The sequence below is a fragment of the Artemia franciscana genome, chromosome 5 (genome assembly GCF_032884065.1).
Source record: "Artemia franciscana chromosome 5, ASM3288406v1, whole genome shotgun sequence".
Lineage (NCBI taxonomy): Eukaryota > Metazoa > Arthropoda > Branchiopoda > Anostraca > Artemiidae > Artemia > Artemia franciscana.
The window spans coordinates 30,236,342-30,247,795 of NC_088867.1; the positions used below are offsets into that span (position 1 = coordinate 30,236,342).

At 39.6% G+C, this 11,454-nt stretch overlaps 1 protein-coding gene across 3 annotated transcripts in view; it reads left to right on the forward strand.

Moving 5' to 3' along the window:
* LOC136027242 (GTPase-activating protein CdGAPr-like) overlaps positions 1-11,454 on the forward strand; it is a 225,586-nt gene that overhangs the window by 39,809 nt on the left and 174,323 nt on the right. The gene's annotated exons all lie outside the window — the stretch shown is intronic.

Genomic DNA, 11,454 nt, shown 5'->3' on the forward strand with positions numbered 1-11,454 from the left:
AGTCGGAATTTGTGGTTTTTGGGAGAAGTTTTAGAGGAGTGAAGCATGTGTCATTTAAAACTATTATTATTGGAACTTCCTCCATAAAAAGAGCGGGTTTATTTAGATATTTAGGTATCTACTCCTACACTGACTCAACTCTGTCTTTTAAGGCACATATTAATAAACTTGAGGCTGCAGTGTCCAGGAATCTCGGTTGTTTGCATAGAGTAAAGTTCCTGTTTCCTTACCAAATAATGAGAAAAGTGTATTTTTCATTAGTTGAATGCTATTTTCAATATTGCCCGACCGTTTGGATGTTTACATTCTATTCACATTTACGAAGATTCCAAATTGTCCGAAACAAGTCAATAAGAATCCTGGAGCTTTTTTTAACACACCCTAGGAGGACAAAAGAATTATCTGAAACCACACCATCTTTTTTTATTTCTTGATATTTTTCATTTACAACAGATTTTTCACCTTATTCTAGGCATATGGTTTTTAGAAATCCAGTGTAGGGATAACTTTTTCAATAATATGAAATTCTTGGTTGAAAATAAACATAGCCATTTATCAAGAGCAAGGAAAAAGTTTCATTTTCCTTTTATTGAAAATGAGAAATCAAGACCAAGTTTAAGATATCAACTTCTTGAGATTGCCAATGAATAGAAACTATTTGATTTAATAGGTGAGTCACCATCACTCTATACATATAAAAAGAAATTGAAAGAGATAGTTCTTTCTGCCCATAGTAGCGGGGACTGAATGTAAAGTGATTTATTCATAAATTAGTTTATAACTCCCATCCATGTCTCCATGAATCAATTTTTTCCCGCTTCTCTCTCTCTCTCTCTCTCTCTCTCTCTCTCTCTCTCTCTCTCTTTCTCTATGTACTCTGTGTGAGTCATTGAGGTGTAATTCCTTCTTCTTTTTCTCTCTATTGTTAAAGGAGACAAAACGAGTTGCCTCCCTGTCTCCATTGTATAAGATTTATGTATATCGTTTCTTGTTTAATAAAGTCAAGTCTAAGTCTCGCGATGCACTACATGCTCCTCAGAGCAGCTCTTATATCAAGGATACTTTGCAGTGAGGAGAATCCACACCAGATTCGCGGCCACCTGGTCCGATCAGATACTGGAATATACAGTGAAAAGGATGCAAAGACGACGGCTGGAATAATAGGAAAACAAATGGATGAGAGACAGACTGAAGCTTGGATTCTTACCTTACCGATTTCCGCTGCCATCAGCAATGGTTTCCTGAAAGTAGTCGACGTATTGACAGAAACACTGAAACATCACGAAGACAATCAGTCGACGACGACGCAATTACAACTTTAGTGAGATAGAGTTCGAGACATTTTCACTACATCGCAATCCGTTTAGCAGTATGGACTTCAAACTAGTGAATATTATGCTGTCAGAAGTTGTGGACGATGAGAAGATTGTTTCTGGTGTTACTGGTGTAGCCACAAAAGGAGAAGAGGTGGTTGAGGACTTTCTGTGCAACAGGAAAGATGATGTGGAAAAGGTTGCACTCCGAACTCTCGCTTCAGAGATAAAAACTCAAAAAGTGAAGGATGTCCCTAGAACCGATCTTCTGAGCTCTGAAGTAACAGCTTTGAAGAGAATCATTATTGCTCAGCTGAGCTACGGCAAAGAAAAGGAGAAAGCAGTTGCAAAGATCCTCATTAAAGAGATTCTTCCTTTTCCCTCCATCCATTTTTGAATATCTTTCGTAACAATCAACCAAGGCAACCTCTGGCTGGAAAATGAGGACGGGGAACAAAGCTGTGCTGTTGGACTGGCTAAGAAAAAAAAAAAAAGATTTGCAGCTTGGCTGGTGACTTTGAAATCCAAAGAAACAACATCAGCTACAGTACACATCATTGACCTATTGTCCAAGATTAGGTCGTATTAGCTTACTAGGTATGAAAGAGTCAAATCCTTCACGGAAAGATTGCTTCTGTCGTTGTTGAATGATCTTCCAGTGGGTATTCTGAAGTCCACATTGTCGCATATCAGTACGACGGACTGTTTGGAAAGTTCACGAACACCGGAGAGTCGATCTCCTTGAAATCAGCATGCAGACTCAGACGAGGGAAAAGGAAAAACCTCCAGATTTCCACTCAGCACAATTGAAGAATGGGATGCCGTACTTTCAAGTTCAGCGTCTAAAAGCTGGCTCCTCGAAATTTTGTATGAAACCTAGGAGCAGATGGGTGATCAGCTTCCGAACACACTCAACCTTTTTCTCTCAGGTGGGTTCAAGGAGAGATTCAAAGTGTCTCTCGTCAAGGGTGGCTGCAGTCCAACTTTACCAGAACACTGTGACTACGAGGAATGCTTGTCCTCCAGCCACGAAGAGGCTGACCACCGCCTTATGACAAATGTCAAGTACGCTAGCCGTTACGCTTGTAGAATGGTTGTGTATGCCAACAACAAAGACGTGGCAGTAGCCTATATTCTTATTTTGAAGAGCTTCAAGCTGAGGGACTGAGTGAACTTTTCTTGAAGTTTTCGACTTACATTATCCCTGTACACGAGCTGGCGGATGGAGTCCACTTGTCCAAAGAGGAGCATATTATGTTACCGTTCGTGCACTGTCTGTCAGGGTATGACACAATTAACTTATTTTTCGACATCGGGAAAGCTTCTTTCTTAAACACCGTGGCGTTTCCAACTTTAGTCTAAAAAATGGTGTCTGTGACGGTGTGGATCAAAGATGCAGAAGGGAAGTTTTCAGACGATGTGTTTAGAGACGTTTACGACCTATCAAAATCCCTGGTCATTGAAATGTGCGGTAAACAGGCCGGATTTAATTCACTGGCCAGTGTAAGTGCTTACATTTGGTGCTTGAAACAAGATGTGAGAAGACTACCACCTTCTGACGAAACCTTCAAGCCATGCATACGAAGAGCCATATTCGCTACATGGATAATGTTGTCGTCAGTACAGGCTCAGCCGATCATTTCAGATCCACTCCTCCATAAATGGAAGATGGCTGAAAGGGGAGCAGATTCGGTCGGCTCAAGCTGTAAAGAAGCATCAAGGCTGAAGCTTACTGCATATGCAAAATTGGAAGATGCAAGGAAATTACAACATGTCCTGAAAAATGAAAAGATGCTGTAGCTCATGCTCCTGTCGTTGAATGAGGAGGGCGTGCAGGGTTCTGACCTTGTCCCATCTGAATTCTCAGAAGAAGAAAATGAGGTATATTTTGAAAGTTTTATTTGGTACCTTTTACTTTTAACTACAACAGGTCCCTAATCAGTTACTATAACCCAATTTTACGGGCAGGCCGAGAAAGACAATTTCTGTGCGCCGACTGAATCCATGTGTGAAGCAGAATTCTTTTCTGTAGTCGTATCAGTAGCAATCCAGGTCACAAAAAGGTAATTGCAGACCCCTTAGTACACCAGGAAATATATTCGTCCATTCTAAAAAAAAAAAAAAAAAAAAAAATTTAAAAATTTTTTAAAACCCCATTTTTATTTTTAAGTAAAAGTTAAAAATTTTAAACATTTAAGAAGTTTGAAGTATTCCTACCCTTTGAAAAAAAAAAAAAAAAACAAACTTGGTCCCTTTTCACGATACGGCTAGTGATCATTTCAGTGACACTACAAAAAAATTGCAGACATTTTAAAAATAAAAATAGTTATATTTTTTTTAGCTCAAATTGTACGGATTTGAATGAACTATCTTTACTAATATGAAAAAAAGTTTGTTACCTTGAAGAAATTTCGAGTTTTTAGCCTTTCTTTGAGATATTTGTCAAATTGTACAGCACTTATTTTGAAACTACAGTAAATAGAGAAAAAATAGTGTTTTTTTTTAATTTAAAACCATATTCTTGTAGATCTATATCTCTTCTTTTCGATTGATATAAGATTATGCCCGATTCCTTAACCCAAAACCTCGCAAAAAAAATCCTGAATCGTTACACTTAGTTATAGGCTGAATTTGGCCTATATGTCCGAAACACCCCAACGGCGAACATGTGCCCTACGATATTCGTTCTCGGCATGGTCGACTACCCTAGGATCCGTCCTCAGCACTTTTGTACCTTTCGGCATGGGTGGGTGCACGATACAGAATCTGGTGCTCTGTCTGTATTATCCGGGAACACGTATTTTCGCAGAAACTTTCTCAAAATACCTTTGAAACCAATTCGAGACTTTGCAACCTACTTGTAATTTCTGAAAACTCTAATAATAACATTACACTACTAAAAAAATCTAATGCCGCTTATGTTTTAACGTTCTCCGGAGCACTTGCATCTCGTTCCGGCTTTGTATAATGGTGAGATAGGGAATGATTCTAATGTATACATCTATCTACTGTGATTTGAAGTCAGAAAAGAATTCTTACTTCATAGTATGCAGAATAAGTGTACCTAACACATTTTGCATGCAGAACCGCTATACTTTACCCCCCCCCCCCTAATATGCAAATATATAGCCCAAATTGGTTTCTAAAATAGCGAAGAAATTAACAAAGAAACTGGTTTGAAAAAAAAGGAGATCAGTTTCCTTTGACCCGTTGATGTTGGTTGATGCGTCATCTCCTTGACTAACAATTGCCGGTGAGTGGTATTTTTCAGCTTTCCTGTAAAATATTTTCCCTGCCAAAATGCCTTTTGAATGACAAGTCATTGTTTTAAGCAGCTCTATTTAACACACGACGACCATTTTCTTCTTTCACAAACTGATATCTTCTGAATTTAACCTTTGTTCACAAGTAGCCGAAAAAAAGAATAACAATAGATAGATTCTTCTTTTCTTTTGTTTATTTTCATCGAGATAGTCGTTTATCGGAAAATGTTCCTTTCAAATCAAACACTGTTATCAAATATCACCGATCACTGAAAATCCTGGTTACTTTCCATATCTCAATTAATAAGTCCTTCCTCGGTTTTGGCACGTCTTCAATACGAGCATTTTTTATCTTGTATAAACAGTTGGTTCCCAAGTTTGGATTTTTCTCTCTTTCTCAGTGTTTCCAGAATGTCTACTATCCCTCTCCCTGCAGGATACATACATTAGTGCTGAACTTGTTTAAACTATTGTTTAAAAACGGTTCGTCAAAGGCGTGTCTTTTTGCTTGCCAAACTGCCGTGACCTGTACTCCGTAATTCTGGTGTGTTTGGTCGAAAAGTAATCTATTAGGGAGGAAAATGCTGAATCATGACAAGCAAATTGACGATCGTGTCGGATGATAGAAATCTTGTTGTGTCAGAAAAGAGCTAACAAATGTAAACTTTTTATTTATTTTCAGTATGATTTCAAAATTAGATTGATATAACATCGAAATTCGTTGGCACTGTTCCCATATTGTTGTCAATATTATTTTAAACAACTGATTTTTTTCAAAAAACTTTTATTTTGAAATATATTATATGCATACTATATTTTCTTAACAAGCTATAAAATATTAAAATTAGACATTGTATTTACTCCTAACAACATAGATCTTGTGGAACAGTTTTGAAAAAAAGGACATTCAGGATCAGAAAACTAAACAAATTAAAAAAAAAAAAATTTTAGCCCAAATGTTGTGGTTAGATACTCTGAAAAATGTTTTTTAAACAACAATGCTTATGGGTGCTTATGATTGAATAAAATAAATTTGAAATTTTAATATTTTACTCCTTTTATTGGGGCTCTAAAATAAAAACAATAACATTCTAAGAGTAATGAAGTATTTACTCTCAAGATAAAGAATTGTGTTGTATCATAACGTATCATATACAATTAATGTCATTTGTAAGGAGATTCATTTCGATAATTGAGCCTTTCAGAAGCAAAAATAATCCTGTTCCATCTTTTAAAATGCTCTTAACATCAAACTTACTTTAAAGTACTTTATTTGAGTCTAGGAACAGGCTGTTCAGCCTGGCTCAGTACCATGGATATGTTTTGCTACTGTCTTCGATGTTGAGGGTGGAGGATTTCCAACCGTGATTTGTCCTATTTTTGTCCGTATTTCTGGAATCATCCCAAAGGCTCGAATTGTGTCTTTACTGTGTCATGATAAATGACACAGCAAGAGAAGAAGGCCCAAACCATTTGAGCCATCTGGTCTTGACGATAGCGGATAATGAATGTTTCTGACTGCACATTTGCATTAGAATGTCGTTCATATCCCTTGACTAAGTTTGAGGTGGCAAATAGCTTTCAGGCATCCCTGACAAAAGATGTCGAGAGAGCGTTCTTCTTTTGTCTTTAGTGGCCAGGCAACAATTTGGACGAGTACATACCATATAGACCCAGAGTTTGGTCTTCAGGCTAATCTCTCTTCTGGACCATAATGGCTTTCGTAGTTGGCCGAAAGTGCTTCATGCTTTGCTTATTCTAGCCTTGATTTCGTTCGAGGCTCCATCGTATATCAGTGACCTGAAGTACCGGAATTCTTCTAACTTTTCAAACTGTATTCCGTTTATGGTGACTGACGAATTTCTATCTGTATACAATTGCTTGGTTTTGGGGACACTGATTGCCAAGTCAATCAGGCTACCGCTATTTGGTACTCTCTGCTTAATATCCATGGCTTGGGCTAGCAGTTCTATTGTCTGTGTATTCGAGATTCCTTAGTTTCTCACCGCTGCCCAACTCAAATATTTATTCCAATCTATTGGAGTTTGGGAAGATCCAATCAATTATGCATCTGAAGTGAATCGAGAAAGCTGTATAGTTGAGCTGCTCGCCATAGGCTATTTCGAAGAGCCCTGTGAGTTCCCTATGCACGTGGATATCACTAATTGTGTTCTTGTATTCGACTTTCGTTAAGTTCATTATTTTCGGCGGGACTCCAGTTTCTAGTGCTATTTCCTATAGTAGCGGGCAAAGTACCGAATCGAAATCGGCTATAAAATCCAAAAGATAGTCAGGGTTTCTCGGATATGGATAGAGCGCTGGCGTGTAAGGATTCAAAATGAGGAAATGTCTTTGCTTCTTGTTCTTTGGCGGAAGCCAGCTTGATTTTTAGTTCTGCGCTCTTTTGCCTCTGAATCTGTTTATGACAATAATGATGAAAATCTTTCCGGCCATGTACATGAACGGGATGCCTTGATAAATTTTTTTAGTCGCTTCTGTAGTCTTCCTTGAGCACAGGAATAATTGTTGCGTCTCTGCAATCTTGGAGGAAACACTCGCTGCCCCAGATCTTTTTGAGGAGGTTCATGAGTGTATTAAACAAGGATTTACTTTCTTTATCTAACTCTGCTGGTCCTTTATATCTCTTGAGTGATTTTAAGACTTATATTACTCCTTCAAGCGTAGGTGGGAAAATGCCAGTGGGGCACTGATTTTGTGTTAGTGTTTTGCTCACCGATTCGTTCTTTCTTATTCGTCGGTCATTATAACACCATCCGTCTTCTTTATGTTTTCAATTATAAGATTTTCTGTTATCCTGAGGTATTTAAGAATCTGGTGTTGATCTTGGGGTTTCATCTCCTCGGACAGCTTGCTCCAATTCTGTTTTAATTCTAGCCCATTATGTTCTTGTCTCTCCTAGCTGTCCGTGTGTTTTCTTTCGAAGCTGTTTGAACTCTTCTCTATCTAGGGACACTTTCGACTTGTCTCTGAGTTTCTGAATTGTCTCTGCCATGCACCACTTCTTGTAGTTTTGACTTGTTCTCTGAGCCTCTTTGATGCTACTTTTTATGTTGCTACTTTGATTTTTGCCATGATAGTTCTGTATTTTCGCGTCCAACTTGTTATTCCGATCTTGGAGGACGGCGAGAGATTGGAACCTGCTACTCAACTCGAGATCAAACTGCCTTAATTGCTGGGATTTGTAGATTCCTTTTTCATATTTGTTCGTGGGCTGGGTTATTCTCCTGGCTGACAGTTTCTGGTTAAGTTTGGCTATGGCAAGGCAGTGATCAGACCCATTTTGTGAGCCAGTATCTGTCCCTCTGTATATCCTACAGTCAGGGACAAAGGAACGCCGTCTTTGCCTTATTACTAAATCACCGAGTAATGAAAGTGTGTGGCCACCTCGTAATCTTCACGTGAACTTGTGGGTGTGTTTGTGTTGAAATTAAGTGCTCATGAGGGATATCTTGCTCTGTATTGCAAACTGAAGCAATCTACCTCTTACATATCGTTCTCCGCGTCCACGTTGTCTGACACTCCCATTTTCTGCCGGGTCAGAACGACGTTCTACCCTTTGCATTGGAGTCTTCCCCCATAACAAATTTGCCCTGGCTTGGAAATATGCTAAGGACCGCCTGTAATTCGTCACAAAAATGGTTGTTTCGGATGGTTAGGGGAGTCCCGTGTTTGTGCACGCGCTGCTATTACACTAACGTTGAAAGGATGTCCATGCAGCAATATTCTCACAATTTGAGCAACTGGATCCCATGTCAACATTGAAGATTTTATTTTGTCACTGAGGACGAATTCAGCACCATAATTCCCGGAGCTGTCGCCAGAACCAGAATCGTAAAAGTGGCTTACGTCTGCCGTTTCTGGATCACCAATTGTTCTTTTACCATTGCCATTCAACCGGGTTTTAGTAAGCCACGGGATGTCTAGGTTATATTGGTGTAATTTTTTGGCTGTGAAAGCCTGTGTCATGTCAAATTTTAACGAACGTTCATTCCAAGTCGTGATTTCTAGAGTTCTCTTCATCATCTTCATCGATGTTTCTATTGTAATTATTCGCCACTTTTCGTCAAGGTTGCTGGTTGCCTTGACCTGTCGCCTGCCGGGGACGCCGTAACATAGGTTTTGCTTTGTTCCAACACCATTCCATGACATTTCGTGGGAGTTTCGTTGACGTTGGTTCCCCATGGCATCGGTTACCATGGTACGTGAGCTGTCTTAAACTCGGGTAGACCGTTTAAGGGCGGTTCATCCGTGCGCCATTTTGAGATGCATCTAGGATTTCCCAAACGGACGTTAGCGACGGAGGCAGAATGCTTGAGCCCGCTCGTCCCATCCCACAACTGCCGGAACACGCAGTAATACACCTTGCCATGTAAACCTGGGTGTAATTTGCTATGGGACTGGGGGTAACTTCTCCCATTAGAGCCCAGTTTGCCAACCCCTGCTGAAATTTAGCGTCTTCGGAAATCCCGTCAAAACTAAGAGCTAACAACTCACTTTAGCTCCAAGCTGCCTGAGGCCAATGCAGCTACGCCCGCTCCTTCTCAATCCTAATCTATTCAAAGCTTCTCTCTTTACACCCTCCCAGCAATTTCCCATTTCCCTTAAATCTTTCTTTACGACGTCCTCCCATCCAAACTGTTGACGACCTGCTTTCTGTCTAGTCCTGAACGGCTGGCCGAAAAGGGTTTTCTTAAATTAAGATAAGGCCTACCTTAAAACTAAGATAGATCTATATAATTATAGCATCCACAGAAATAGATCGGTTTTCTTTAGCATACGCTTGCCTTTATGGTACTATTTGATTTGTTTTCATTTTTCACTTGGTCATTTTCCCTTGACTTGGGAAAATCGGCTTCAACTTTGCCCCCCCCCCCTAGGATCTTGACGAAATGACACCCCTGCAGGTAACTTGTCGTACTATTCTTACAAACCTTTTTTAACTGTGAAAAATACACACTGGTCCTTTGCGATTCTACTTTTGACATCTTCACTGCATCAGCCGTCAGAGGTGATGTTACAGCATTGCCTGACTCAGCGAAGCCTTAAGACTTTAATGTTTTATTATTTACTTATTATTATTTTTTCCCAGGGGCACTTGTATAGAAAGGGTGATTGTATGAACTTCAGAGGGGGCTCATTCAATTGGCAATCTTTACTTTTACTACCCTTTTTAAGAGAAAAAAGTAAACGAAGGGAAAGTAGCTCCTCCTCGTCCTTTCCCCCTCAAATTCACCCGATAAAATTTTTGAGATAGTCATTTTGTTGAAAATAATTCAATGATCAGATAAAAAAAAAACTTCTGGGTCAACACAAACCCCAAGAGAACATGGGTATATAAGGTTTTTAAGGAAGGACTGGTCGCATAAACTTCGGAGGGAACTCATTTGAAAATTCCAGCTCCCTTTTTAAGAGCCAAAAGTGATGGGAGGGCAACTAGACCCCCTCTCCATGCCCTCTATTCCCCAAATGCATCCGATCAAAATTTTGATATAACGATTTTGTTCAAAATAGTTCAAAGATCAGATAACAAAAACTCGCGGGGTCGACACTAATTCCCAAACCCCGGTGGCGTGTGTTGAAAGCCATGACCTGGGGGCCTATAAGGTTTTTATGAACGTGATGTTTGTATAAACTTCGGAGGGGGCTCATTCGATTGCAAATTGAAAGTACTAGCTCCCTTTTTAAGAGACAAAAGTGATCGAAGTGCAACTAGACCTCCCCCTCCTAATGCCCTTTCCAAATCTTCTCCAATTGAGATAGCCATTTTGTTTAAAATAGTCCAAATATCATATAAATAAAACTCTGGGTTTTACACAACTCCTCAGAGCCCAGGGGCAAGTGGTGTAAGTTATACACCAGGGATATATAAGTTTCTTATACGGAGGGTATATAAGGGGTTGGCTCATTCGATTGGAAATTAGAAGTTCTAGTGCCCTAAAAAGAAGCAAAAGTGGTCGGAGGGCAACCTGTCCCCCCACGCCCTCTTCCCCAAATGCACCCGGTCAAAATTTGTAATTGGCCATTACGTTCAGGATAGACCAAAGGTCAAGTAATTATGTCTCTGGGATTGACAAAACCCCCACAGTCTCAATGGCAAGGGCTGTAAGTACAAGCGTTCAATTCTAAACATATAAGATTTTTATGGAAGGGGTGGTTGTATAGTTTTCGAAGAAGGCTCATTTTATCTAGAATTCAAAGCTCCCTTTTTAAAAGTCTAGAGTAGTCGGACGGCAACCAGTCCCCTCTCCCCGCCTTTTTTATTTCTTGTGCTCTTTTTAAGAGTCAAAAGTGTTTGGAGCGTAACCCTCATCCTCCCACTTCCCCTTTTTCCTCCAAATACATCCGATCAAAATTTTTAAATAGCCGATTTGTTTAAAATAGTCCGAAATTCAAATAACTATAACCTGGGAGTTGAAAAATCTCCCATAGCCCCAGGGCAAGGACTATAACTTACGTAAGCTGCCCATTGTTAACATATAAGGTCTTTGTGGAAGGGATGGTTGTACTACCTTTGGAGGAGACTCGTTTGATTGAAAATTGATACTTCTAGTTCTTTTGTTGAGAGGCAAAGGCGATCAAAGGGCAACCACCACCACCCCACCTCCTTTTCCCTAAAGGCATCCAGTCAAAATTTCAAGGTAGCAACTTGGTTCAAAATAGTCCAAATGCAAAATAATTATGCTTCCAGGATTGTGCTTCCCCCCAGTCCCCAGGGCGAGGTTGTGTGTTATGTAAGTTGCTTGTTACTTTGATACTTTGTTTAATTTGATAATTGGACTTACTGATTTACCGGGCATTTTTGATTTATTGGGCAAGGGCTGTAAGTTATTCAAGCTGCTTATTGTTACTTTGATTGT